Source organism: Callorhinus ursinus, unplaced genomic scaffold, assembly GCF_003265705.2.
Source record: "Callorhinus ursinus isolate GAN/ISIS: 27379988/994484 unplaced genomic scaffold, GSC_fseal_2.0 scaffold23, whole genome shotgun sequence".
Taxonomy (NCBI): Eukaryota; Metazoa; Chordata; class Mammalia; order Carnivora; family Otariidae; genus Callorhinus; species Callorhinus ursinus.
The window spans coordinates 19,329,840-19,354,899 of NW_027397085.1; the positions used below are offsets into that span (position 1 = coordinate 19,329,840).

General features: G+C 40.6%; 1 protein-coding gene and 1 pseudogene across 25 annotated transcripts in view; one reads left to right on the plus strand and one right to left on the minus strand.

Moving 5' to 3' along the window:
• The window catches only part of ANKRD55 (ankyrin repeat domain 55), a 496,355-nt gene that overhangs the window by 208,929 nt on the left and 262,366 nt on the right, over positions 1 to 25,060 (plus strand). For 15 of the 25 annotated variants that reach the window (XM_073905461.1, XM_073905462.1, XM_073905452.1 and 12 more), the window contains one exon: positions 16,850 to 16,946. The exons of 5 other annotated variants lie outside the window; for them this stretch is intronic. The gene's annotated coding sequence lies outside the window, so the exon portion shown is untranslated. Of the gene's footprint in view, positions 1 to 6,285; positions 6,438 to 7,679; positions 7,800 to 8,890; positions 8,971 to 15,952; positions 16,084 to 16,849; positions 16,947 to 25,060 lie in introns of all 25 variants that reach the window. 5 more of the 25 variants (XM_073905453.1, XM_073905455.1, XM_073905470.1 and 2 more) reach the window with 5 other exon arrangements.
• Positions 4,204 to 4,304, minus strand: LOC112839513 (U6 spliceosomal RNA; annotated as a pseudogene).

Sequence of the window (25,060 nt, forward strand, 5' to 3'; positions counted from 1 at the left end):
ACCACCTTATACCAGTTAGAATGGCAAAAATGGACAGGGAAAGAAACCACATAGAGTTCTTGAGGCCAGAGATGAGAAGGCCTCTGGAAATACACTTGACATTTAGGAAACATTCAATAAATAAGCTCCATGAAACTGGAGACCCTGTCTCTTTTCTTCATTGTAGTATCCCTGGCATTTAGGACAAAGCCTGATATGGAATAGTTGCTCAATAAGTATTTGATGCATAAAATATTGAAGAGTCACATTTAGTATTCAAAACATGTTAGTGACTTGGTTGTCTTCTTGTTTTCTTACTTTCTGGATGCTGTACAGCCTCAGAGAGTTGAAGAAATCAGGGCACCCAGTTCTACTGAGAACCCAGTAGGTTCGTCATTGACCTATAATATTGTCCTTCTCTTACAGTCATTTCTGCCTTGTTTGTCCCTGCCCATTTTGTTGAGGTGGCACTCAGCAAGGTTAACATTTTTCATATAAGTAAGGAACTCATACAAATCTCTAGGAAAAACATTAAGACTTCAAAAATGGGAAAAGAAAAGAACAATTTGCAAATCAACTTAAGAAATATTTGGAAAAGTTCAACCACACTAGTAATCAAGGAAATATAAATCAAAACCAGAAAATTGTTCTCTTTGTGATCACATTTTCACAGATTTCCAGAGGGATGGAGGCAGAGAGTAGTAAGGGTGAGGTGAGCAAACCCCCTTCTCGACTGCTTTTTGCTTGTGAACATTACTATAATCCTTTTAGAAAGCAATTAGAACACAAGGATCATTGGCCATTGACTTAGTAGTTCTACTTCTGGAAATTGATCCTGAGAATTCAATGCAGATGAAGCTTTAGCATGAAGATTTTAATCACAGCATTATTTGTAGGAGTGGATGTGGGAAACTACATGTATGTCTGACAATGGGAATTGTTTAGGTGGAAGAAGGCATATGCACTTTCTATTCTGCAGTGTATGTCTATAAAGAGTTTGTGTATAAAGAGTATATGTCCATAAATGTGATAGAACACTGTATATAAAATGTACTTTTAATTACATGTAAAATCCAAATAACTGATGCCTAATGCCCCCTTGAAAGAAAATACTCCAAATGTGAATAATTACCATTTATTATGGCTCTAACATATTCCAGGGGCTTTGAATATTTTGTCTCTAATTCTCATAACAATCCTGCATGGTAAATATTGTTATGCCTATTTTACAGATGGTAAAATGAGACTGAGAGAGCCAGGTAGCTTTTCTGAAGCCCCAGCTAGCTATGTACATCTGCCTGACAGTAAAGCCTGCACTTTCCTGCCAAACAGGCTTGGTTGGAAGTTTGTTCTGTTTTGTTTTTAATTATGAGAACAATTTTCTAAAGTTTTCTAAGTTTTTATGTTTATTTAGAAGCATAGATGATTTTAATAATGATCATTAAACCTGGATAAAAGAAAACAGTGCAACCTTTGTAAGTCGTTTATTCACTCTGAGCCTCCATTGCTATCAAATAAAGAACCCCTATCCCTGCTCACTTGATAAGGCTCTATATTGAAATTTATGTGAGTTAGCAGACAACATGTATCAAATCTTTTGAAGTTATAAAAGGCAAGATGCTGAAGTTTTAAGTGCTCTTATACTAACTTCTTAAATAAAAATTTTTATTTACTGTAGTTACTTATTAATGGTCATTATTACTTTAAATCTTATAAGAGCTAAAATCCTTCAATAAAATGTGTGCTTCCTCAGTCACAGATTTAGTATCTGTCTCAGTTAAGAAATGGGGTGGGGGGGAGCCATTGTTTTGCATGGTTGATATGGAAAATGTAGCACACGTCCAGCATTCTTTGGGAAAGGAAGTAGAATGCCTCCCTATCAGATGTTTTGGAAAGAAGGTAACTGTGGAATAGGCTGGAAGTGCCAATCGGGAGCTTTCCAAAAGCACTTTCATTGATTCTTGTTGAATATTCATGGACTTGAAACTTTCTGCCTCTGATTGTCCATTCTCTGAGTCTGGCACACTGTAGCCAATGGTTTTCTGGTTGTTTTCCTGAGGATTTGGTGGTGGTGTTTTTGCTGCACATTGCATTGTGTGAGTGAGTGAGTGAGCGAGTGAGTGTTGTATGTGTGTATGTTAGAGCACAGCCAGATCCTGGGCATTTACAGAGCATTGCCTTCAGGGACTGTTTACTCTGGACTCTCTCCAAGATGCCAGACTCGTTCTAGATGATTCCTCCTGACAAAAGGACAAGGCTTGGCTCATCCTCAAAGATTATTCAGATTATGCACCTTGCCCGTTTATTTGCGTTTTGCCCCAGGGGGCATCCTGCAAGCCCCCAGAAGAACTTAGGAGATGTGAAAATTTTGCTCCTTCTGCACCCAAAGAGAGGCCCCTGAGCAGCTTCTAAGGAAGCAAGTAGAAATGTTTGGCCGGAGCAGCTATAGCTTGACCTTCCCACCAAGTTCAAAAGGTTATTTGGTCAGCGACTCCCTCCTGCAACCTGCTTGTGTGCAGCCACAAATTTAACCACAGGACTGCCTGCCACGCACATCATTTAAAGGAAGGTGCCTTCGGAGTGCAGTGCATCATGGGGAACCTGCTAAAAAGAAGTGATCTTTTTCTTCTTTGAGAGGGAGCGAATGTGGCATGGAGTCAAAACATCAATTAAATATACAATTGGCTCCATTTACATGACAAGCTTTGAGTCCTGCCTTAGTCACTGAATAGTAGCTTTCTCCCTGCTCAGGATTGCAACCATAAAGTGGAATCTTCAGGCTGGCCTACTGGAGACTGCTCAGGCCCTTCTCTCTCAGCTGTAATAACATTCACCGTGATGTACATCCCACCAACATCATTCAGCCCTGGAGGAAGTTTAGTTTGGCTGATTTAAACTTAAAAAGGGGAAAGAAAAGCTTTTTTTCTTGTTTTTCTTCTCGATTAGGCTACAGTTTTGAATTAGTTTTTGTAATCACCTGTACTTATTTATATGTGGAAAAGGCAGTCTCACGTGTTGATCATAACCGTTGGCCAACTCTGGTAAGATCACAGATGAAGTAGGAGATGATTGTAAATTGTTTCCATGAGTGTGTTATTTTCTTATTGGACCCTTTGTCCATGTATAGCACTTGGTGTGTATGCAGGAATATGGTCAAGTGACAGGTCTTAAAATTTATGTAAAGAAGACAGTTTTCAGAGAAACTAGAAAAACAATATGCAATAATAAAGGAATGGATGTGTTCAAGAATGGCAAGAGTTTGCAAACTTTCTTTGATAGGGCCCGATAGCATCATTTTAAGCTTGTGGGCCATTCAATCTCCATCACAACTACTCAGTTTTATTATTGTAGCGCAAAAAACGACAGCAGGCTATGAGTGAGACTGTGTTCCAATAAAACTTTATTTACAAAGTCGGGCAGTAGTTTTCAGGCCCATAGTTGGCCAATTTCTTAATTATGGTGTAATCCATTTGACGAATGCATCTGGTATATTGCTGTCAGCTGAAAGTAAGGAAAAACCCAACTAAGGATAGCCTAAAAATCACATTAATCTCACTTAAGAAGATTATCTTGAGTAAGAAGAAATCTCATAATAGGAAAGTCCCAGGGCTGGTTAATTAAAGCAGTTTGATTATGTCATCAAAGGCCCAAGCTTTTTTCCATCTTCCTGCTCTCCCACCTTTGGCTCATTGGCTTGTTCTCAGGTTTACCTGCCTCATAGTCACAAGATGGCTGCCACAGTTCTAATGTTATAGGTAGATGCAATAACATCTAGTAGAAAAATTAGACTGCCCTCCCGCAACATCTCTTTTTCTAAGAGCAAGAAAATCTTTCCAAGAAGAGCCTTCCATTTCATAGACCATGTCTTATTGACCAGAACTGGGACAGAACATTTCAAGAATTATTTGGAGTAAGTTACTGTGTTAGTTGTCTGCAGCTCTAATGACACCAAACTCGGTGATATAAAACAATGGAAATTTATTCTGTCACAGTTCTGGAGTCCACAAGTCCAAAATCAGTAAAATTAAGGCATTGATAAGGCCGTGCTCCCTATGGAGGTTCTAGGGGGGAATCTATTCCTTGTCTCTTCCACCTTCTGGGGGCTGTTGGCATTCCTTGGCATGTGGCCACCTCAGTCCAGTCTTCAAATGTCTCTGCTTTATTTTCATATCACCTTCTCCTTTGTGTGCCTGTGTGAAACCTCCCTTTGGTTCTCTCTCTCTTTTAAATGTGGAACTTTTCACAAATTCGCTTGTCATTTTTGTGCAGGACCATGCTATCTTCTCTATAGTATTCCATTTTTGGCATGTGTGCTGTGGAAACCCTCTCTCTTATAAGGAAACTGATGATGGCAGTTAGGGCCACGCAGATAATCCAGCAAGATCCTTAACTTAATCACATCTGGAAAGACCCATTTTCTAAATAAGGTGACATTTACAGGTCCAGGGATTAGGACCTGATAGCTCTGGTGTCCATTTTTCAAACTACTACAGTCATGGAGAACTTTGACTGTCAAGTAAAAAACATTGCCACTTTCTGAAAGAAAGCCCTTACATCAGTTACTGGTTAAGAGAGAACTACCTTGACTGTTTTATATTAATGAAGATTTACTTACATCAAATAAAGGAGGTGGAGGCCAAAAAATACTGGATTCAGCCAGCAGGGAAAATCTGGAATCGGACCATTAGACAGGTAAACAGCAGTATCTGCTGTAGCATATGTGTTTGGCAATTGTGTTTAGCAAAAGCTTACAGTGATTTAAGAAAATAATGTGTATAAAATAAGGTAGGAAAAAACTTTTATCTATATTGTGGTCACAACGCAGCAAAATGTTCTTGGGCATAAAAAAGATGAAGAGACAATAGAGATAATACACACTATTGGTTAGGGCACCTGGCTCGTTCAGTTGGAAGAGCATGTGACTCTTGATCTTAGAGTCTTGAGTTCAAGCCCCACGTTGGGTGTAGAGATGACTAAAAAAATAAATAAACTTAAAAAGAAAGAAATACTGAAAAAAAATTACTAGAGTTTGTGTGGAGGTGGTGGGAATATGGATGACTGATTTTTTTTCCTCTCTTTTTTTGTAATTCCCAAAATCTTAATAAAAAGTATATATATTGCTTAAATTAAAAATATATTTTAATAAATCAATAGCATTATGTCATTAGATTATACTACTGTTTTTTTAAAAACTATTTCCATTTATTTTGTATCATTTCACTTAATTTATCTTTCAGTTTACTGTATCAAGAAATTATACAGATAGCCACAGATTCTGCCCAAATTTTTCTGCTTTCAAAGAGACCCAAAGCCCTCACCTGTCACTAGGTATCTTTCCAAAACACAGGTTGTGACATCCACTATGCTTCTCATCAAAACATTTAATGTCTCTCTCTTGCTTTAGAAAAGTTTTCCTTCCTTCCTCCCTTCTTTCCTTCCTTCCTCCCTTCCTTCTTCTCTACCCCCTCCCTCTCTCTTCCCTTCCCTCCCTTTCTTTCTTTCTTCTTTCTTTCTTTCCCTTCTTCCCTTCCCTTCCCTTCCCTTGCCTTCCCTTCTCTTTCTTGGCTCTCAGAGTTCTCTATGACCTCATCCACATCCTTTCTCAAAGTCCCAACACCGGATACCCACTACATTCAGTCATGTGCCTCTTGCACCCATCTTTGCTCTTCCCCAAACGGGTCTCTAACTCAGGATTCTCACTGTGCTCCCAGATGGAGGGGCAGCATCAATTTCTACCTGGAAACTTACTAGAAATGCAAATTCTCAGGCCCCACCCCACACCTACTAAATCAGAAACTCTGGGGGTGAGCCTATTTATTGATGCATGTCTTAACAAGCCTTCTAGGCAATTTTGATGTGTGCTAGAGTTTGAAAGCCCCTGGGCTACCTCTGTCCAACTTTCTTCATTATTGCGTTCTTGTATCTGTGGCAATCATCATTGCTAGAATAACCACTGTATTATTCTTCCTAGAGAATTAATTTGTAAATCAGTTATACAAGCATGTATGATGCCAGCAATTAGCCTTCCAGATGAATAACATACCTATATTACCTATGTTGCTATGATTTCCTTGCTATCTCAGTCATTTTATTCTTTAGGTAACTGTTCTTGTCCAGTTTTTATGTATTTTATCCGTACAAGTCAATGAACCTGAGAAATAATGAACATCCCTTCTTAATGATCCTCTGGATCACTTATTCTAAAGTCTAAATGTCTGCTTTGAGCCCAGCATTGTCTATGATTTAAAGCCATTGAATAGGCCTGGTAACACATGACCATCCCTCCGTTTCTTCTTTTTTCCTCAGCTAAACCAAAATTATACACAGAAGAATCATGGCCACTGTGTCTGGAGGCCTAAGAGAGCTTCCCCCCCGCCAACTTCCTTTGTAATTTTATAATCTTGAGCAGATCATCTTCCCTCAGAATCTTGAATTCATCATTGGTAGAAGTAAATATGGTAAGGCTTTTTTCTTTTGCATACATGGACTCTCATGGACTGGAATTGATGTGATTCTACAAAGCTCTATGATGAGGGAGGACTCAGGTACTATTTTTTTGTCTGCTGGTATCTGAAGAAAGTGTGTTTTGACCTCTGATCAGCACCCAACCCCATGCCCGGCACATAGTAAGTGCTTAATAAACAATTGTTAGATAAATGGAAGAAATAATGGGAAGAACAATGGAAGGATAGAAGGGAGAAAGGAAGGGAGAGAAGGGAAAGAGAAGGGATTGAGAGAGGGAGAAATGAAAGGAGGAAGGGGAGGGAGGGAGGTGTGGGGAGAGAGCCGTGGAGATGTCCAAGTATAGATCGGACCTAGCTCCTGATGCTGAGAAATACTTGAGAGAAACAGATAGCATGGGAATTCTAATACCTATCCTGTCCTGGGGGGTGGGGGGCGGGATATGCTCTAACAGTAAATTAACTATTCAGTTTGGTTCCTTCCTTAGAGGGTATTTTCAGCAGTTCCTCCCAGGTGCAAAGGGCAAGGGCCCTCTGGGAGTGTGAGGAAAGGGCTTTGCGACTGTAAAGCAGGAGGCAAGTGTTGATTAACCAAGACGCCACGAGCAAGGGCAAGTCTCCTGAGCAGTCCTGGGACAGACTCATTTGCCTTCTTTTTGTCATTTGAGTTCTCAAAATTGTCCCCAGCTTAGACCAAATCAACCTCAAATGTCTATGATTAAAATTTCCACTCTGAAATTCTGAGCAATTTAGGAATTGTAGGAACTGGACCATCTGGAGATAATTTATAAATAACACTTGCATTTCAAATCGCCTGTCTTCCCAAAGAGTCCTCTGTCCTGTCAGTGGGACTGCTGCCAAAGCCCAAACTGCTAAATTGGGCCAGTGACACTGAAGTTGCTGGTGGGAGCTCCTTATCTCTGATTCATCTAAGAATTTGGGACGCTTCATTGAAACATTCGTTTTTCCTCATGTAGAATGTAGGCGAAAAGTTGCTGTTTTTCGGTTGGAAAAGGTTTTCAGGATTTTAATGCACGTGATTTACTCAGCTTTTACTTTGTCTATTACTAAAATAATTAAAACTCAAATCAAATACTAAATAGAACCCCAAATATCCTGGCTACATGGTAAGGTTTGGGGGCATTGAAAAACGACAAAGCCCTCTGTTCCTCTTTCATTAAATCCTGTTGACATGAAAGGGAGCCATTAATACCATCTCTTTTTCTTCTTTTCTTTCAGGTCAGCACAACCTTAGCCATAGCAATGTGCTTCTGAAGAGTAGGTCCAGCTGTGTTAAACGATACACTGGTGCTTTACGGGGCCACGGCAGATTAGACCATGCAGAGTTGACCGGCCTGGGTAATGATCCCTTGTGCCGTATGTCTGTGGAGTTGTCATATTGGTAGTCTTTTCTTACCTCTGCTAGCTGGAGCAATTGAAGCCTCATGCCTGTTCATACCCTGGGATTATGTTGCGTCTCCGACCTTGTTATTGCTCAGGGAGAGGCAAAGTTTAAAAAATGATCATGTTCAAAGAGAGCCCTGCAATCTGTGATCTCTGGGATTCTATCGGGTCCCACTTCCCACCCCCGAAATACACACAATATAGCCCTTCCTTGCTCCTAGCTGGGGGCTCTGAGTTCATACATATGCCTGTAGTCAGGCTCTGTGGATTGGAGGTCTTTGCATTGCTTCTCAAGGATCTACTAATGGCAACTGACAAAATGGATGAGCTGGTATAGGAGAGCATCATATTAAACACATTGCATAAGAAACAAGAAATTTATAAAGCAGGATTTTTCTGGAGTTGGGGTGAAAACTGTTTTCATTTGGGCAGTATATTGCATACCATGCAGAGATGTGCTATTTCTAACCTAATGGGTTTGGTGTGCAGGTTGAGACAGAACATATACCCATTTCTGAGAACACTATTTGGCCAGAAAAGTATTCAAAAAGATAGTTTCATGATGGGACTCTTCTTTTTCTCTCTGGGTCCCACAGAATTGTTCTTCGTGTGGCCTTCACACCTTCCCTTTGTTACCCTGACATCTTATAGCCTTGTTTTTCAAATAGGTAAAGTTCCTATGGATGGGTATCAGCATTTCTAGAAGGAAATGTATGTATCCCTTAAAAATAAAAAGGTGTTTCATATTATAGTAAAATTTCATAACTTGAGAACCAATATAAGTCTGCTATTCCTGTAACGTAAGCAAACAAAGTAAAGTTTGACAAATTCTCTTAGCTGGAGGGAATCGGCATCAGTGAGTGAGCCTTCTGAGGGAGCACCTGATGGGGGCAGGGTCTCATCTCCCTATGAAGATCATGTCAAGATTTTGCTGGGTGGTCGAGCATAGCATTTTTGTTTATAAAAGAGGAAAAAGATTTTTTTGAAAGGTTCAAAACACTTCTGGGCAAAAATAATAACAGGAAGTGCCTGTATCCCTCCTGTAGGATGAACTGAGACAGGAGTTCTCCTGCTAAGAGAGGAGCAGAATACTCAGGACCCATGTTACAGGATCCAGAAGAGAAAGGTCAGTGTTGTGTGTGAAGACAGCCATGGCTTCAACAATACAGGCATTGCTTTCATTGCATGAATGCAGTTGTCCTCGGAAAATGGAAAGAGGAGGATGGAGGACAGTGAGTCCAGCAAGGAGCCTCAGAATGGGGGTCCTAGGACCTTCAGAACTGGCAGCTGTGAGGCTGCAGTAGTTTTCCTTAAGAAACATCTGTGATGCATGTGGAGAGGGATGGGGGGACAGAGACCGCTTCCTAATCCCCACCGATGGTGCCCTGGGTAGCGGGTGGGGGCAGAGGCCCCACCTGAGCGAGCAAACAGCAGAGTTGGTTCCTGGAACCCTTAGCAGTGAGGGAGCTCTCTGTAGGTGACTTCCTGATGTCAATTGTGCAGGGTCTTCTGCACCTACCCAGGCATGCTAGTCCATGGTCTTCATGAGTAGTGGCTCTGGGGGACAAAAAGAGTGCGTTGGGTAAGAGTGGTGACACAGGAGACAGTATCAGAATCACAGCAAGGCAGATCTAACAGGTGAGTTTTAACAGTGAAAGGAAGAGAAAGCCCAGTGAGCAGTGCCAAATGTAACAAAAATCTCCACATCCTCATAGCTGATGGTGGGAAAGGTGCAGACAATTGGACACAATTTTGGTAGAGAGCTGGAAGGACCCTGTGCTGGTGAGAGGTTATGACTTCCCTATCATGCTATGGAGGGATAGCAAGCAGGACCAAGGAAGACCAAGAAGCAGAAACGGAGGATGGGCACCAGTGGCACAGAAACCATTAGAGATCCTGCCTGAGCCATCCTGAGGCCTTGCACGAGAGAAGGGTTTTGGAGAATTGCAGTCCGGAGAGTTCCGTGGTGGGAGCTCAGCACTTAAGGCTCCTAGATTATGGTCTCAAAAGCTGATGTACAGGAGGCCTGGGGATGGGGCTAAGTACATCCCCATGGAATGGGGAGGAAACCCCAGGGGGCCCTAAGATACTGAGGACAGATTGGACAAGGAAAGATGTCCTTCCCTGCTAGGGATCCAACAAGAAGCATATTCTCCAAAGATTTAGGGTATTGCTAGGGTGGCACAGAGCAATCAGACCTCTTCATTTTAAGGAAAACTGAGCCATAAATTAGAAATACAAATAAATATTTTAGAAACCTCTTCCCATCTTCTTTGGATATTGATATTTAATGCAAGGATTGCTCTGACCTAAACTAGACTCTGCCCAAACCAAACCAGGCTGCTCTCAAGGCTCTGATTCTTTACCAGCAGCCTGGATGTGTTATGTAAAATAGCAGCCAGGAAAGAATGACCTAAGAGAATCTAGGTAGGGAGCACCTTCTTCAGGGTTGTAAAATACAAGGCAAAAAGTGACAACAGCCCAGGGAGGTGCTGTGACAGTGGGAGGAGCAGCAAGGAGCAATACTTTCTGGCACAATTCTGGCCAAAATGCTAACCAGCACAAAAATGTGAGGACCTGGGACAAATGAAGAAGAGAAGATGGAGCACAAATAGTATTTTATTGGGAATCACAATAAACAGGCTCTTCCTAAGCTCTTACCAACTAGCTTGGGACATTTGGGAAAGTAATTTAATGTCTCGAGATTTGGTTTCTTTCCGCACATGAGAGTTGAAGCAGGTGGTCCCTCGGATTCCTTCTTATCCTAACATTCTGTGAATCTGGGGTTCTGGGTAGTTTATGGACTGGAACACTCTCTCCCAGATTTTCCAGAGTGAATACTCTTCCTCTGATATGGTCTCAGCCAATACTCTGATTTTCCCCATCATCCCAGGGAATATATCCATTTAAAAAATGCTGGGGATGGGTCCTTTAGTACTGGATAAGAGATCTCACCCAGCAGTGCTAAATTTTCTCTTTGGCCCTGTATTTTCTATACATTTGACTCGCAACATGGTCGAAGCCATTCCCACCTGATTCATTTACCAAGAAATTCAGTGACATTCGGATGGACTATAGCACTGTTGCCCAGCCAGACAAGCCTCTGATCCAAAGTCCAGCATCTGAGAGAGAGACTGCTGAGTTTTGCTTGGCTTTTTAGTCCAGTAATAAGATAAAGTGTGCTGGGTAGACTTTAACTGTTATGTAACCCTTGTAATTACAGTGCTTTCTCTTTGGAGCCCAAGGAAAATGGTGCTCCGGTCTGAGCTCTGGGCCACCTGGGCCTCCCCTAGGTCATGCCTGGTCTCATATTCAAAAGTAAAACTATTTTTACTCTACTCACAGCAGTAGACTCTGTACCAGGACTTTTGGGGTGCATTTTATTTCCTCAGTCTTTTCTGGAACCCAGCATTTGTTCATTCATGCCCTCACTGAATACCTACTGTGAAGAAGGCACTCTGTGGGGTATTATGAAAATTACTCTTTTGGTGTTCCTGTAGGGTTTGTTTATCTGATCCTCTAACCCAGGAGTCAGCAAACCACAGGTCCTGTACCACATCCAGCCCTCTGCCTGTTTTATATAACCTTATAAGCTTAGAATAGTGTATACATTTTTATATGGTTGAAAAAGAGTTAAAAAGTATATTTGTTAGATGTGAACATTTTACTCAATTCAGACTTAAGTGTCTATAAATAAAGCTGTAATAGAACCCAGCTGTGGTAGGCAGAATCTAAAATGACCCCCAGTGATGTTCCCCCTGTATAATCTCCTCTCCTTGACGGTAGGCAAAAACTGAATATAATGAGGTTTCACTCCTGTGATTAGGTTACATTGTATGGTAATAGGGATTTTTGCAGGTGTAATTAAGGTTACTAATCAGTTGACTTTGGGTTAGTCTTTGGGGAAATTACTCAGATGGGCCTAAACTAATCATATGAGCCCTTTGAAAGTAAAGAGTTCTCCCTGACTGGGAATAGAAGAGCAAGTTAGAGATGTCCTCCAGCTGGTCTGGAAGAGAGCAACATTCATATTATGAACAGACTATGAGAGACCTGAGAGATGGCCCTGAGGACTGAGAATGGCCCCCACTGACAGGCAGCAAGGAAGCTGGGATATCAATCTTACAACCCCAAGCTGCAGGATTCTTCCAATACCCTGAGTGAGTATGGAAGCAAAATCTTCTCCAGGGCCTGCAGATGAGAGCCCTTCTGGCCAACACCTTCCTATCAGGCCTGTCAGACCCTAAGCCCACCTAGACTTCTGACCTATAGTACTAGAATTAATAAATGAGTGTTGTTTTAAGCCACTAAGTTTGTGGTCATTTGCTATGCAGTAATAAAATAGTAATAAAACAGCCATGGTGATTCATGTGCATTTCATTTATGACTGCTTTTCTACTGTATTAGCAGACATTAGTTGCAACAGAGACCGTATGGCCCACAAAACCTAAAATATTTACTATCTAGCCCTTAATAGGAAAAATATACCAATCTATGTTCTAACCAAAAGTGTAATCTCATGTCAGGTATGTGTACTCAGAGGACTCAGAGTTGCCTGACCCAAGGTTTGCAAGAAATAGGACTTATATTCAGGACCACTCAGCAGGCATTCCTTTAATCCAACTAAATTAGGCCAAAAATCTAGTAGACACCAGGCTATCCTGCAGACCCACTCTCCATTCCAGTTCTTAAAAGGTTGGGGAAAGAGACAGAGTGTTCATATATTTAGAGAGAAAAAAATTAGAGGAAGGTGTACCATATTGGAGGTGGATATTTTCTACATTATGAATTTCTGTAATAGTTTAATTTGTAGAATAAATTTTTACTAAATTAATCATAATTATAACTTTATTATTTTTAAAGGCTACACTGTGCTTTGCTTTGTGTTCCTTGGGGCAGTGGCCTGAAGAAGATAAGGTATAAAAACTATGGTGCTTTGTGATCGAATTTGAATTCATTCCACTGGTTCTTGATTTTTCTTCTCTTCATGTTGTCCCTTTTACCTTCACAGTGGAGTAAGTCAAGATAATCCAATTCTTCATTCACTAATATTGGTTATCTGGGAGAGTAATTTTCAACCATTTTAGAATTTTAATACCCTCTACCACTGGCACACACACAATAAAAGATTTGTCATTGTATGTATTTAGCTTTTTTCTTTTTCTTTTTGAGAGAGAGAGCAAGTGTGTGCATGGGGCAGCGGCAGAGGGAGAGAGAGAATCTTAAGCAGGCTCTACGCCCAGTGCAGAGCCCAACATGGGGCTCGATCTCATGACCCTGAGATCATGACCTGAGCTGAAATCAAGAGTCAGATGCTTAACTGACTGAGCGACCCAGGCACTTCTACCTTTTAGCTTTGAATTGAGTTAAAACTCATGATTCTGAGTATTGGGAGAAGAAGCTGAAGAGGATGTATTAGTGTCCTAGGGCTGCTATTACAAATTACCACAAACTAGGTGGCTTAAAGACAGAAATTTATTCTCACAGTTTTGGAGGCCAGAGCCTGAAATCAAGGTGTTGGCAGAGTTGGTTCTTCTGTAGGCTCCAAGGGAGAATCCATTCCATGCCTTTCTCCTAACTTCTGGTGGCTGCTGACAACTGTCAAAATTCCCTTGGCTTTTAGCTGAATAAGTCCAGTTTCTGCCTCTGTCTTCACATGGCCTTCTCCTCTGTGTGTCTGTATCTCAGATCTCTCTCTGCCTTTATCTTATGAGGACACCTGTCAGTGGATTTAGATCCACCCCCAAATCCAGGATGATCTCATCTTGAGATCCTTAATTACACCTGCAAAGACCCACTTGCCAAATAAGGTCATAGTCACAGGTATGAGGGTTAGGACTTGTACATACTTTATTGGAAGTCACAATTCAACCCACTCCAGAGGTATTTAGCATGTTCCCAGAGCTGATAAGGAAGACTCTTTCTCAATCTCCTAAGTAACAATTGGAATCAACAAATCCATCCTATATTGTAGAAAAGTTCCTTTTTACTTCATGGAGCTATATGGATACGCAGCACCTTCTTCTGTAATCCTGTGACTATAGATTGGACAATTCCTCAATGACAAGGTATATGAGAGATGACAAACCTCCACACTATCCTATATGGGTACCCCATCTTGTCTTTCCCTTTTTGTCCATCTGGACAAAACCAAAGAATGAGGCAGCGTTAGAGCTGTCGAAAGTCAGAGCGATTATCCTCAAGTGTTAGATCCAGGATAGAATCCTGTGGAGTCTTTCTCTAAGTGGGAAATTGTGCTCTCTAGCAGGAAAGTTTGGGTCTCTCTGGAAGTGAGTCCATGCCCCTTATTGTCCATGTGGCCTTGGGAAAATCTGATGCTGTGATCTGGTTTCTCTCTCTGTAAAGAAGGCATAACAATGCCTTGCTACCTTACCACGGTGTTGTGTGAATTTGCTGACACCCATAAAGCTCCCTGAAAATGAAGAGGCTTACATAAGTCCCTGGTATTATTCACACAGCAAATGTTTTCCCCTGAGAATAAAGTAATAAATGGTACCATTGTACAGCTGGTGGAACGTGTTCAAAAGTTTCCGTTCACAACTAGTAGATCAAGTTGTGGGTGGTTGTATGGACTTTCTGTGCTCATGCCAAGCTGCATCCAAAACAGCCAGCACAATGGGCTATCCTGGAATGAAAAGCTGTACTGTAAGAGGCAGCCAGATCATGGCCTCACATCACATAGGACAGTCCTATATAGACAGTGACTTCATAAGCACCTTGTCTTTCCTGCACCTCTTCAGAAAGCAGAAAGAAGCAATAGCAGAGACAGTGGCCATGTGGATATCTAACATGGCACAGTTGAAAAGCAATTCTCTTCTTCCACCTCACTGACAAACTTCCCAAGGCTAAGGATGGTCATGATTGTGAAGGATTATAATTATAGCTTTTCTTGCTTGCTTGCTTGCTTCCTTGCTTGCTTGCTTATTTTGGGGGGCCAGGAAAGAAATGTTATAAATCAGATGGAATGTTCAGGTTAAGAACGTATTCTCTTTAAATGCAATTCGTTTGAGTGGGAGTGTGTGGGAACAGTCTGGACAGAATGCCACTGGCTGACATAAGAGACAGGAAAGGATCTTTTTTCTACCATTATAAGCCCTGGAAATGCTCTAGGACATGATACAGGGAAAATGCCTTTCCTCTTTTATTTATTAATTTTTAAAAAAGATTTATTTGTGTATTTTAGAGAAGGGGGAGGGGCTGAGGGAGAGAGAGAATCTCAAGCCAACTCCCTGCTGAGCGCAGAGCCTGACACAGGGCTTGGTCTCACAAGCCTAAGATCGTGACCTGAGCCGAAATTGAGAGCCAGACACTCAGCTGACTGAACCACCCTGGCGCCCCTGCCTTTCCTCTTTTAGCAAGGTTTGGGACTCTCTGTGCTCAGATGTCACATCTGAGAAAATGACAGATATTTTAATTAAATGAGAGGAAGATTAGCTACTGAAGACACTACAATTACTTTTTAAAAAGAAATCATGGTTAATTAGAGATGTTTGGGGATTATACTAACAGTCTCACTTGTATCAAGGCTCTTCCCCTGAATGGTGAATATTCTCACATTAAAAAGCTAAGGAGGAATCACAGACTAATGGAATTTTTGTACTGTGAGTGACCTACCTTGATACTGAACTATTTGATAAGTTTTCAAATTCTATGGACAATCTGGCTTTTTTTTTTTTCCTTTCTTTTCAGTGGCAACCATGGACAAAAAATCTTGAAGTTAATGAGCTTAGGTCAGCAAATGTAGAAAAAAAAATCTAAGTAAGTTTGAAGTTGGGTATAATATTTGATTTTAATGCAGAGGCTGTGGAGGAGCGCTGTGCAGCCCACAGCGTACATGGGATTCCCTTGAGCCACTCCCTCCCACCCTCCAGTCATATGCTGTTTTCAGACAATCTGTCCTTCATTCATTCATTCATTCAGTGCCCATTTGTTGAGCACCCACGATGCTAGAGGTAAAAATAACAGGCACAGTCCCTGTCCTCATGGGGCTCCTAACCTAGTGAAGAACAGAGTGACAAGTGTCCTGATGGAATCACGGTGAGACCTGGAGTAACTGAAAGGACTTTCATCATGATGCCTTGCTTCAGGCCTCAACATTCAAGGTCCTGGCACCTTCTATTGACTTGACTTTTCTTCCTGGACTGCCTTCTGCTACACATATCATGAGAACCATGGCCCAAGATACAAGAAAGCATCACACAGCTCTCTCCTAGTTCAAGTGAGTTTCAGTTACCTCCTGGAGGATTTAAGCAGCACAGATACACTGGTCAGAAGAAGGCTCTTGTTTCCAGGAAAATCACACAACAAGCCTGGAGGACATTGCATCAATATTTCTGTGTGACTAGACCCATCTTAGGCACTTTAACTGTTGCCAGAGTTTCTTTAGCCGTGTACAGTATGAGGACCCAGAGGCTAGATGGTGCTGGGCATTGGTGACCAAGGTAAGAGGTTCTGAAGAAGCTATTTGCCTGCATGCCATAAGCAGGCCAAGCATCCTTATGAGCCTGAGAGACACAATCATTTGAACACTTGTAGTATGCTGTCTATCTGGTCAGCTTCGAGGAAGCAGACACTAATATCTCTGATGAACTCCCTGGGCTTCTGACCACAGTCTGCCTGCCCCTTTCATGTTAATCCAGTGGCCAGAGGCAGGCCATCTGGGATAAGAATGGATGAGATACAGAGATGGTTCATGGAGAAGGTGGTGCATTTCTACTCTGTTCCTAAGTCTTGGGGTCTTCATTCAGCAGTTTTACAGTAGACTCTATTAGTTGCTTATTCTGTATCCAACCCGGGTTTCTTCAGGAAAGCAATATGCCCACTTATTGCCTTGCTTTCCTAGCCTTTCTCACTTCTGACATAACCTGAGCCAGTGAGATGTAAACTGGAGTCAGGCTTGGACTTTTGAAAAAGGTTTTGTTTTCCTGCTAAGGGACCCATGTGTTTGGCACCACTCTTCCCATCTCCTCTTCTTTCTGCCTTAGACATTGGCATGATGTCAGGAAAGCAACAACCAAAGAGGCAGCAAAGATGAAGACAAAGCCAAGACTCCAAGCAAAGTGAACAGGAAGATCCATTTATGTATGTATATTTTTATTTTAATTCTAGTTTGTTAATATATAATGTAATATTAGTTTCAGGTGTATAACATAGTGATTCAACAAATCCATACATCACCCAGTGTTCATCACAACAAGTGCCCTCCTTAATCCCCTTCACCTATTTCACCCCATTCCCCCACCCACCTCCCCTCTGGTAACCATATATTTGTTCTAGAGTTAAAAGAGTCTGTTTCTTGGTTTGTCTTGCTCTCTTTTTTTCCCTTTGCTTGTTTGTTTTGTTTCTTAAATTCCACATATGAGTGAAATCATATGGTATTTGTCTTTCTCTGATTGACTCATTTCACTTAGCATTATACTCTGTAGCTCCATCCACGTCATTACAAATGGCAAGATTTCATTCTTTATGGCTGAATAATATTCCGTTGTACGTATATACCACATCTTTTTTTTTTTTTTAAAGATTTTATTTATTTGACATAGCAAGAGAGGGAACACTAGCAGGGGGAGTGGGAGAGGGACAAGCAGGCTTCCCGCTGAGCAGGGAGCCTGATGCGGGGCTCGATCCCAGGACCCTGGGATCATGACTTGAGCCGAAGGCAGATGCTTAACGACTGAACCACCCAGGTGCCCCTATACCACATCTTCTTTATTTATTCATCTATCAATGGATGCTTAGATTGCTTCTGTATCTTGGCTATTGTAGATAATGCTACTATAAACATCGGGGTGAATGTATTCCTTTGAATTCATGTTTTTGTATTCTTTGGGTAAATACCCAGTAGTACGATAGCTGCATCATAGGATAATTCTATTTTTAACTTTGTAAGAAATCTCCATACTGTTTTCCACAGTGGCTGTACCAGTATGCATTCCCATCAACAGTGCATGAGGGTTCCTTTTCCTCCACATCCTTACCAACACCTTTTGTTTCTTGTGTTGTTGATTTTAGCCATTCTGACAGATGTGAGGTGATATCTCACTATAGTTTTGATTTGCATTTCCCTGACAGTGAGTGATGTTGAGCATCTTTTCATAAGTCTATTGTCCATCTAGATGTCTTCTTTGTAGAAATGCTTGTTCATGTCTTCTACCCATTTTATATCGTTTCTTTTCTTTAAGATTTTTTTGTCAGAGAGAGAGGGCATAAGCAGGGAGTGTGGCAGGCAGAGGGAGAAGCAGGCTCCCCCCTGAGCAAGGAGCCAGATGTGGGACTCGATCCCAGGACCCTGGGATCATGACCTGAGCCGAAGTCTTCACTAACTGAGCCACCTAGGCATCCCTCTTCTACCCATTTTTTATTGGATTGTTTTTTGGGTGTTGAGTTGTATCAGTTCTTGATATATTTTGGATACTAACCTTTGATTGGATATGTCATTTGGTGGGCTCTTTCAGGTTTTATATATATATATATATAGATATATCTATATATCTATATATATATATATATCTCATGTCATCTGCAAATAATGAAAGTTTTACTTCTTCCTTATTGATTCAGATTCCTTTTATTTCTTTTTGTTGTCTGATTGCTGTGGCTAAGACTTCCAGTACTTTTCTTTCTCTACTATGTAGAGTAGTAAAGGTGGTGACAGTGGACATCCCTTTTTCCTGACCTTAGGAGAAAAGCTTTCAGTTTTTCCCCATTAAGGATAATGTTAGCTGTGGGTTTTTCATAGATGGTCTTTATTTTGTTGAGGTATGTTCCCTCTAAACCTACTTTGTTGAGGGTTTTTATCATGAATTGGTGTTGTACTTTGTCAAATGCTTTTTCTACATCTACTGAAATGATCATATAGTTCTTATCCTTTCTCTTATTGATGTGATGTATCACGTTGATTGATTTGTAAATATCAAACTACCCTTGCAACCCAGGAATAAATTCCACTTGATCATGGTGAATGATTTTTTTAATGCATTGTTGACTTTTGTTTGTTAGTATTTTGTTGAGGATTTTTGCATCTATGTCCAGAAATACTGGCCTATAGTTCTCCTTTTTTGTGGTGTTTTTATCTGGTGTTGGTATCAGGGTAATGCCGGCCTCACAGAATGAGTTTGGAAGTTTTCCTTCCTTTTTTGTATTTTGAAGTAGTTTGAGAAGAATAGGTATAATTCTTTAAATGTTCGGTAGAACATTTTTTTTTGCCTGTGAAGCCATCTGGTCCTGGACTTTTGTTTGTTGGGGGTTTTTTGATTACTGATTCAATTTCATTGCTGGTTATCAGTCTGCTCAAATTTTCTGTTTCTTCCTGTTTCACTTCAGGGAGGTTATATGTTTCAAGGAATTTATCCAGATTGTTGGCATATAGTTTTTCATAATACTCTCTTGTAATTGTTTGTATTTCTGTGGTGTTGGTTATTTCTCCTTTCTCATTTGTGGTTTTACTTGAGAATCCATTCGTTTATTTATTCAACTAATATTTATTGAATGTCCACTATGTGCCAGGAACTATTTTATTTTATTTTTTTAAGATTTTGTTTATTCATTTGAGACACAGAGATACAGAGAGAGAGAGAGAGCATGAGCAAGGAGAGAGGCAGAGGGAGAGGGAGAAGCAGGCTCCCTGCTGAGCCAGGAGCCCGATGTGGGGCTCGATCCCAGGACCCTGGGATCATGACCCGAGCTGAAGGCAGACTCTCAACCATCTGAGCCACCCAGGCGCCCCTGCCAGGTACTATTTTAGTTGCTAGAGATACAGAAGTGAACAAAACATATAAAATCATTTGCTTCCTTGAAGTTTGCATTTTAGTGGTTACAGGAGAGAAAGATAATATATACTGTATAATAAGTGAAAGATATAGTATGTCACATAGTGATAAGTACTATGGAGAAAAAAAAGCAGATGCACACTGGATGGGGCCTCATAGGCTAACGTAAGGGCTTTGATGTTCCTCTGAGCAAATCATTGTAGGGTTGTGAATAGAGATGTGATGTGGTCTGACTTATGTTCTACAAGATCACTCTGGCTGTTGTGTTGAGGATAGACTGAAAGAAGAAAGAGCGAGCCAAGGCCCCCAGTGGCATCTGTGAACACTGTTAATAAACACTAATAATCACCTGCTCCCAGAAGTCTTGTTATCTATGGAAGATAACTCATTATTTTTTCAAGCTACTCCTAGTCAACTATTCTATCACTTGCAGCCACTCATTTCTAACTGATATGTAAATGATTACCATCATTTACTGAACACCTGCTATGGGCCAGATGTTGTGCTAGGTCCTAGGGACACAAATATGAAAATACATGTAGTTCTTATCGTCAAGGAGCCTTGCAAGGTCCTTATACCCCAATTCTGGGAGAACTAACAGGCTTACCATTACACTGCAGTAAGGCAATTGCTTTGGCAAGATTTGTGTGTAGGATGGGGTGAGCATAGGGTAGTTAGGAGAGCACCTAAGCCAAGTAAAGGAATCAGGGGAAGCTTCGTGAGAGCTCAGCAGGTGTTTCTCAAGTGAACAAGTTAATGAAGGGCTCTAGTCCGGAGGAACTAACTGCATGTACGGTACAGAACATGGAGTGTTTGGGACCTATAAATACATCAGTATTCTTAGGGAACTAGAGTTTGGCACGGGGGAGATGATGGCAAGAAGTGATAGGAGGTTAGGCTGGAAGTGGATGGGAGAAATGGTGGTGGATTTTGTATGGGCTACAGAAGAGTATGATTTATCCTTTAGACAATAGGGAGGCAGGGGAGCCACTGCTCTGGCAGCAGGATTAACAAGCACTTGTAGGGGAGTGAGACTGGAGAAAAGGCAAGTTCAGGGATCCAGCAAACAAGCAGTAGAGCCAGAGCCAAGGCAGGGTTGGGATGGAGAGGAAGGGAGGCAGAGCTGGTAGTTTGTATGGGGTAAAAGACAAGGAGACCAACATACTGCATGTACCTATGCATGAATATCCAGATAATAATTTGGCCATAGAGATTATACCAGGAGACAGTGAACAGTTTTTTTATGGACTGTATTAAAGTATGACTGGTTTTGATAGAAGCGCCTGGAGATTGTGTCTGCTTGGTTGCTATCAGGCGATTCCACTTAGCTAGCTTTGTGGAAGCTAGAGTGTAGCCCTAACACCTAGTCCAGGCTGTGCTTGCCTTCTTCCATGTGGCTCTGTGTTCAGTCCACCATTTGAATGTCTTTTATATTCTCAACATCACTGCATAAGTAATAATATTAACAATGGCCATAGTTGGGAATTAACACATGACAGACATAGTACATATACTCTTATAAATTTTGTAATAGCACTGCAAAGAAAGTATAATTAACTTGAGGCCCAGAGAGGTCAGAAAACTACCTTAAGGCCACATAGCTAGTGAGGCTGGATGTGATTTGCACCCTGGACCACCTGACAAAGCCTATGCTGCTTTTGCTATGTTGCAAGGTTATCCACCTCATTATAACCCGTTGTCCAGTCATGATCCAGAGGTCTGCATTTTGTCCACAATCACAGAGCAGAAAAAAAGTATGACATTTGCAAAATGCTTTCATATTCATTAAAGACAAATTCTTCCAAGCATGTTTTGCCTGATTTCCACGAAGGGATTTGAGTTCCTCAGGGTTCCAAAGTTTCCAAAGGACTAAAAAGTACATACTGACAAAACAAATTTAAGGAGCATATTACTTATTCTGATAAACCATACTTTACAAGACATGTAGCTCCTTCACAGAGAATGGAATCAGGAAGGGGTGCTTCAATTCATTAGCCATAAGAAGTGTAGAGCTTCTTAGGAAATGAACATTCAAGAAGCTAAATGTGAGTGAGACATGGAAATGATTATTCCAAATCTATCCACGAGCACTTCATTCAGTGGTAGTGCCCTATCACTCGGTAATTAATTTACTAAGCATCTACTATATTTGGAGTGCTGCTTTTGGTGCTGGGAAGATGAGAAGGATGGAGACACAAGAAGAAACAAAGTCATGGGTCTCATTCCTCTAGGTCTTTCAAATGGTTTTTGTCTAAAAGGTTAAAAAGCAACATAAGATATCTCAATGACACTACTCAGGACCACAGAGTTTAATAGCTGCGCCTAAGAAATCACCTTGTCTAACCCTTGAAGTTCACAGATAATGAAATTAATCCCAAAAGAGTTTGTCTCCCTTGCCGAGGTCACAAAGATAGCTGGTGTGAAAACTACCCCTCCCATGAATCTGTTTATATTGCTGTAACTTTATTCAAAAAATTGATTTAAAGTACATAATACATTCACTTGAAAGGGGGACAAATTTCCCTTCTATTTAATTCAGGAAAACAACAACAACAATAAAGGAAAGAAATGCCAGTCTGTCATTTGATCATGGAGGGTTGGTACCTGTGTGCCAGGATCTGCACTGCAGTTTTTTAAAAAATAATAGCAAGGGGCACCTGGGTGGCTCAGTCTTGGTTAAGCGGCTGCCTTCGGCTTGGGTCATGATCTCAGGGTCCTGGGATGGAGCCCCACATCGGGCTCCCTGCTCAGTGGGGAGCCTGTTTCTCCCTCTCCATCTGCTGCTTCCCCTGCTTGTGCTCTCTCTCTCTCTCTCTGTATCTGCGTCAAAGAAATAAATAAAATCTTTTTTTAAAAAATAGCAAAATATGGGTAACAACCTCAGTTTCTATCACTAGAGAACTGTATATATTAGAGTCATCCACACAATGGAATATGATACAGCCATTAACAAAATGAAGCAGATTTATGTGTAACTGGTATAGGCAGATTTTAAGTGAGAAAAATCAAGATGGAGATCAATGTTATATGTTCCTTTAACCAGTATTTTTTACATAGTGAATTAATATAAAATAATTATTTCAATAATAACTAAAGTAGATATTCTCTTTTGCATTGCTCCAAATCTATTAAACATTTTTTTCAACTTTTAATCCCACAATTTAAATCCATTTTCCATGTAGAATAATAAACAACACTATATTACCATTTCCATGTCCCAAGTGAGAGGACATATAATATAGTTTCCATAAGTAAGATATATCTACAAAGACTTTGATTTAGAACGGTTGTTTAAAAAGGCAGGGCTTGGCCCCTCTCAGCAGAAGCAGTGTCTTGGAGGTGTGGTAGCTTTCTTTTTTTGTTTTCACTTTTGTCTTCATTGTGGCAAAGGCAGAAACTCTTGAGGACAGTTCCTTAGAGCTCAGCCTGGAGTCTCATCAATCTTACCAGTGGTTCTGTATGAGCTTCCTATATCCCTAAATAAATCCCTTCCTGATAAAGCTAGCTAGAGTGGATTCTGTTGACTGCAACTAGGCAGTGTTATTGGTATAAATACTTTCAACTATACTCTGTCATAATCTCCTTTACCATTATGTAATGACACCTTGGGCAGGTCTCATAGTTTAAATAATTAAACTTTCTGTCTAGTTTACTTTAGACCTTCCATACATTTCCTTTTTAAGTCCTATATTCCATTGTCTACCGCGTAAGGCCCACAGACAGGCAGGGAGTGAGACATGAGTCTTCTTTTCTTGCAGATACTCTCAAACTCTACCATGGCTCTTTAAGTGTCTACCTCCTTCATTTGTTAGTTAGAAAGAAGGGTTGGTAGAAACCTTGTATGAGAGGATGAAGGAAAGAGTATGGGAGTTGTTGGGTGGGGTCCAGAAATGGCCTCCCAGCATGAACACTGCATTCTTGGTACCTCTGATTTCTTTCCTTCTCTTTCCTCACCGGTTGTCTTGTTTAGACTGGAAAGAGTGGAGCTAGGATGGTGTTTGGGGTAAAAGATCCAATATTTCAGCCTTTTTGAAAAATCCCGAGAGGTATCTAGAAATCCTCCTTAAAATGCCGGGTACTCTTTGTTCTCAAGTCTGGGTCTTTTTGACCAGAGGTATGATATCAGGAAAAGTTTAACTCATTTTCCTAATAATTTCCAGATCCAAAATTTTATGGGAGAAATAGTCTGTTTTTTATCATAGAAACTAAACACTCAAGCCAGCCAGTCTCCCAATTACTTTTGCAGCTAGGATAGAGACATATGGTCCGGCCAATCAGATCCATAAGCTGTGGGCTATGAAGAGGGAGTTGGTGATACTAAAAAGTAGGAACAAAGAATAAGAAACATTCTAGTTATGGGTGGCAGCAGCTGGGATGGTAAGAGTCAATTTCCAGAGCCAGTAGACACTTTCAGGCAGCATGGGGTGGTCAGTGGCCTTCAGCTGATGCAGTGGCGCTTCAGAGGACTGATGGGAAGTGTGACATTGGCTCTGGGCTAGTTACAGCTTCATCCTTTGTTTTTGCATGTCGTGACTGTTTCTTCAGTCTTCCTTTCAATTCCGAGTTTCCCAGTAACCTTTCTAATATAAGCATTTCCCCCTAAGCACTGCTTTAGCTACATTTATGAATTTTGATCTATTGTTTTTTTCATTTCCTTTGAATTCAAGATACTTTCCAATTTTCCTTGTGACTCCCTCTTTGACTCATGGGTTTTTTATTTTTTATTTTTTTATTTTTTGGGTTTTTTTTTTTAAGACTCATGGGTTTTTTAAAACATTTTTAACTGTCAAATATTTGGGGATCTTAAAGATGTTTTTACTGTTATTGATTTCTTCTTTAATACTATTATGGACGGAGAACTCACCTTGGACGATTTAAATCTTTTAATATTTTTTGAGATACTGCTGTTGTTGGGCCAAGTGTCTTATAAATGTCAATTAGGGTAAGCTGGTTGACAGTGTTTATGTCATCTACATTCTTACTAATACTCTCTTTGTTCTATTGGTGACTGAGAGAAAAATGCTAAAGCCTCTAACTGTAATTGTGGATTTGTCTTTTTGTCCTTTTACTTCTGTCAATTTTTGCTTCATGTATGTTGAAGCTGTCTTGTTAATTGCATATACATCTAGGATTGTTATGTCTTTTTTATGACTCAACCTCTTTATCATAATGTAGTGTCCATTCATCACTGGTGATAATTCTTTGTTCTTAAGTTTACTTTGATATTAATATAGGCACTTTGGCTTTCTTTTTACTAGTGTTTGATTAGTGTTTGTTTCTCTCCCTTTACTTTTAATTTATCTGTCTCTTTAGATTTAAAGTGGGTCTCTTCTAGATAGCCTATAGTTGAATCTTGCTTTGTTCTTTTAGTCCAAAGTGACAATCTTTGTTTTTTAATTGGTGTGTTTAGACCATTCACATACAGTG